General features: G+C 36.3%; 1 pseudogene; it reads right to left on the bottom strand.

Annotated features, from left to right (window-relative positions):
* Nucleotides 1-2,758: 2,758 nt before the first annotated feature.
* Nucleotides 2,759-4,042, bottom strand: LOC105308568 (annotated as a pseudogene).
* Between the last annotated feature and the right edge of the window lie 1,010 nt (nucleotides 4,043-5,052).

The following is a 5,052-nucleotide window of genomic DNA, read 5'->3' as shown; positions in this document are numbered from 1 at the left end:
TGATGACATTTACTCAGATGTAGAATATGGCAAGAAGAGCAAATTTAGAGGTAGGAAATTATGAGTGTTCTTCTGATCGTGCTTTATTTTAAATGCCTGTTACACATGCTAATAGAGGTGTCATATGGGCAATTGACTATAGCAGGCTGGAGTTCACCACTGAAGATACAAATTTGGGGATTAAAAGGTATATATAATATAGAAAATCATGATAATTGAATTACCTAGGGAGTGAATCCCAAGACTGACCTCTGGGTGAATCCAACACTGAGGTCAGAAATAGGAGAATTTCAAAAGATAACGGAGAAAGAGCAGAACAACAGGACCTGTGGTGTTAGAAGAACAAAGTTAAAAAAGTATTTTAAAAAGGTATGAATTACTTATTAGGTTCAATACTCTTGAATAAGATGAAAATATTAATTGGATTTTTGCCATGTTCACCTTATTGGTGACCTTCTCAAGACAGTTTCACAAAGATAGTAGGACAAAATCCTGATTGGAATGAATTAAAGAGAACATGGGAGTTGAAGAAGTGGAAACAGTGATTTATAACCAACTTTTTCTGTTAACTTTTCTATAAAGTAGAACAGAGAATCCAAAGTGGAAGCTGGAGAGAAAAATTAGGTCAAGATTATTTTTATTTTGTTTGTTCAATTATTTTAGAAGATGTGAGTTGAAAGAGCCTTTTTTTTGTCTTTGTGTGTGTGTGTGTGTGTGTGTGTGTGTGTGTGTGTGTGTGTGTGTTAATGATAGTAATTATCTTCAAGAAAGAAAAATAAGGGGGCAAATACAGGACAAATATTTGATTAGGCAAAATGTGGAGATCCAATACACAAGAGAAAGGTTTTGCCTTGGTAGATTACAGAGTTCATCCTTTGCTTCAGAAGGGATAGGGAATGTGGGTACAGATGTGGCTGGCCTGGTAGATTTGGTGACAGGGAGAAAAGGAGGTTCTCTTCTATTTTTATGTTATCAGTGAGTACTAAGCAATGCTTTGAGAGGGAAGAATGAAGACTGTGTTGGGTAATTGGCAGAATTAAAATGGTCATTTTAGAAAGTGTGAGAATATATTGATGAGGGAAATGGAGTAGAACTTTCAGCTAGTATTGAGGATCATTTAAGAGTTATGCAGTATACTTAACTAGTCAGTGTGGTATGTGGTTTTCTTTAGCCATAGTTAACTGTTTGGGCTCAGGTGCGAGAATGATAGAGATTAAGACTTAACCAGGGCGGGGCTTTATTAGAAGAATATAAGAGTGAGAGAGAAAGGAAGGGAGTTAAAAGTATACTCAAACAAGTGATAGTGGTGGACAACAGAATCTAAGCTGGGAAAGTAAGGAACTGAAACCATAAGGCATAATTAATACTGAAAGGGTGATAAGGATTGTTGGATTGGAAATCATGTTGGAATTGAAGAATTAGAGATTTGGGAATATTCAAAAAGGTGGTCAACAAGGTAAGAAATATGGATCAGAAGCCACAATATTGAAACTGGGATTTGAAGTTGGTGTATTTATTGCCAGGAACAAAGTCTAAGAGTCTGACTATGGGGATTGGTGTCTGTAGTGAGATGAGGACAAGCCTAATGAAGGTAACAAGATCAAAGAGCTGATGCTAGGATTTAAATGAATAGTCTCCATGAATATTTAATCATCAAGAATGTTAATGAGAGTAGTAATCCAAATACTAAGAAAACTCGATTAAAAAAAGAAAAGTGAAAGGGGAGCAGCTGACTGCGACAAGAATATTAGTGGATGATACAATCTGATGGCTTATGTTCCCTTATGAAGATGAAATACATACTTCTATTTGAAGATGAATTCCTTCATTACTGGAAACAGAAGTGCACTTCAGATTTCCTCTACAAATCTTTCTAGCTATAAAATTTCCTGTCCCAGACAGTTTACCTATTATTTTGGAAATATAAAGAAGTTGCTTGATTTCTTATTTTAAATTTATGAGTGAATTTTATATTTCTATTCATGAAATGCAAAAATTAATTGTACTTGAATAAACACTTGAGGATATTCGATGTTGCTGGGTAGTTTTGCTCACTTATCTATTTTGCACACTAGATTTTCGGGGCTTGAAGCTCTCTGCCATTCTGCACCAGTGTTGTACGATATGGAAACACTCCTTCACGGGAAATTTTTATGAATATGAAAATTTTTTAAATATATTAAATCAGGTGGTAAGATAAAACAGTATAACTAAATTTTCTCCTATAATTTTGATAGTTTTCAATCTGATTTTGGACTTTGATGCAATCTTAATAGGGGAGATAACAACTTTATTATTAAATGAGGCTAAAATTACTTTGGACATAGATTTCAAGTTTTGCTCAACAATATAATTATCATAATTAATTCATTATAATTTTAATATAGTGGAGCTATACAGATCTCCTTTTATTCTGCACAATTATTTTGAGATTCATCTCATGTTGTAGTTGACATAACAAGATTATTTTAATGTAATTCTTTTATTTATAAAGTTTTATTTTACAAATAATATAACAATATATTTACAATGCTATAAAATTTTTTAGAATATATAAATAGTGATTCATAATTAGTAAAATACATAAAATATTGATTAACCCAAGCAGAAGTCATTTAGAAATGTTTATAAGCATCAGCTGTTAAATTTACAGATGTTGTGGAACCAAAGTTGTACACAGTGGGACACTCATCATGAATTCTGAATGATGTTAAATGAGAAAATGAAATAGCCAAGTAAATAGTAAGTAGAAACCTGTCTAATCATCTTCCTCTGAATCATCAGCTACTGTTGAGCTGAGTTTAATTACTCGGTGTATTGGAGTATTAACAGAATCATAATTCCACCCCTTTCTCATAAACAACTTCTCGAGCACACCGGGCATATCGTAGCCCTTGCTTACAATGAAGTCTTTAAAGGCAATTGTTCCATAAAGATCATCAATAATGTCTGGTTCACGGTTCTTTCCAAAAATCCCACCTTCATCTTCAAGTAAGGGGTCAAGCAAAGGTTCATCATTTATTAGTTTTTTCCACAGCTTGGGTTTCAGGTACCATGCTCCATACCTCATTTTCACACGGTTGGGTTTATAAGGATCATATGGTTTCTGCAGTTTCCTCTCGCAGCTGTCTTCTTGTAGGGAGAATTTTCTCTCTTTTATAGGATCTAGCTGTATGCTGTACCTTAATTCCAAAGGAACTTGGCTTATTTTCTTTATTTTGCCAGTACCATAGGTTGGGTTGCACTCATGGCCAATATCAAACTGTTTCATAATGAACTCTTCATCAATGCCCAAGTCTCCAAAAGTATCAACCCATCTGCAGAATTTACGAACTGCTCTCGGAATTTTTCTGTGAAGAGGAGAACCTTTGGGAAAATCCTTTGTGTCTGACTTCTTTTTTCTCTTTTTCTCAGGAAGGGAATTGTCGGAAGGTTTCAGAGGAGTCTTCTTGGGAGGTTCCAGGTAGATTTCAGCCAGAGGTTTTTCACGAAGCTTTGTGGGGGACTTCATTCTTTTCCTGGTGCCCTGACAATAAGTACATGTGTCCTCCAGCTTCTTGTCAGGATCGAGCACTTCCAGAACATTTAATAAGAGGTCTTCAGGTAGATCTTCCTCCAGATTCAGGTAGTGAGTCAAGGGACACTTAGTTAGGCTGGCTTCGCTGTCCTCTACGAATGCCTTCCGTGCTTGCTGGGCTGGCGAGAGTGTGGAAAACATGTCTACTTCCGCGGGCAGCTTTTTCCGACTCTTTTTGGAGGCAGGTTGGGAAACTCTATGATCAATTATAGGGAGAAAGCCCTCCATAGGGCCGCGAGTGATCATATTTTCACAAGGTGGACAGCCCAGCCTGAAGTCATCCAGTCCCTCTTTGACAAATATCCACTGCCGGCTATCCAGGGAGGTGGGGAACTTCAGCAACCTGTTCTTGTGCTTTGCGAAACACTTGGAAGGTAACTTGTCCTGGTACCAGGGCTTACAGTTCATTCCCAGGGGCATTGGTTCCAGAGTCCGTGGCCCTAACAGCCATTTCTTGTCCACCATGGTACCTCTGGCGGCAGGGCAAAAAGCGGCCTTAGTGCTTTGTTGTCCCAGCTGCTCTGGTTGCTAGGAGACCGCTTACCAGATGCACCCAGATTCTTTCCGGAGGCGGGTCAATGCAGGCGCTGACGTGCAGCCCTCATTTGCCTAGGATGAGCCACAAAGGTATATTCTTTTTTGTGGTAGAGAATTGTATGGACATACCACAATTTATTTATCCATTCGCCTTTTGAAGAACATTTGGGTTGTTACCAGTTTGAGGCTATTACAAATAAAGCTGCCGTGAATTTTTCACATGTTCACATATTTGTATGTGCATGTACTTTCATTTCCCTTGGGTAAATTTTAGCTATGAGTGGAATGGCTGGAGTGTATGATACGTGTTTAACGTTAAAAAAAAAAAACTTTTCCAAAGTGGTTGTATTATTTAATATTTTTTCTAGCAGTATATGATAACTGCACTTCATCCACATATCCCCAACACATGGTATGGTTGGTCATTTCAATTTTGGCTATTCTAATAGTTCTGTAGTGGTATCTCATTGTGGTTTTAATTTGCATTTTCCTAATGACTACTGGTATTGAGCATCTGTTTATGTGCTTATTTGCCATTTATATCTCTCCTTTGGTGAAGTGTCTTTCAAATTTTTTGCACATTTTTAAATTTTGTTGCTTGATATCTATTGAGTTTTGAGAGCTCTTTGTGTATTCTGAATGTAAGTCCTTTATCAGATATATGACCCTGTAGAATTTTCTCTCCATCTATGGCTTGTCTTTTCATTGTCTTAACAATGTCTTTCAAAGAGCAGAGTTTTTGCATTTCATGAAGTCCACTTTATCAATTTGTTATTTTTTGGATTTGTAGCTAAGAAAAATGCCTATCCAAAGATCAAAATGTTTTTCTTTTTGCATTTTGCTAAAAGTTTTATAATCTTCGGTTTTACTTTTAGATCTGTCATCTATTAAAATTTATTTTTGGGTGACGTAAGATATGAATCAAATTTTTTATTTTT

Source organism: Pteropus vampyrus, unplaced genomic scaffold (assembly GCF_000151845.1).
Source record: "Pteropus vampyrus isolate Shadow unplaced genomic scaffold, Pvam_2.0 Scaffold592, whole genome shotgun sequence".
Taxonomy (NCBI): Eukaryota; Metazoa; Chordata; class Mammalia; order Chiroptera; family Pteropodidae; genus Pteropus; species Pteropus vampyrus.
Note: the sequence above shows the minus strand (reverse complement) of the source record. Positions and strands in the feature narration are given on the sequence as shown.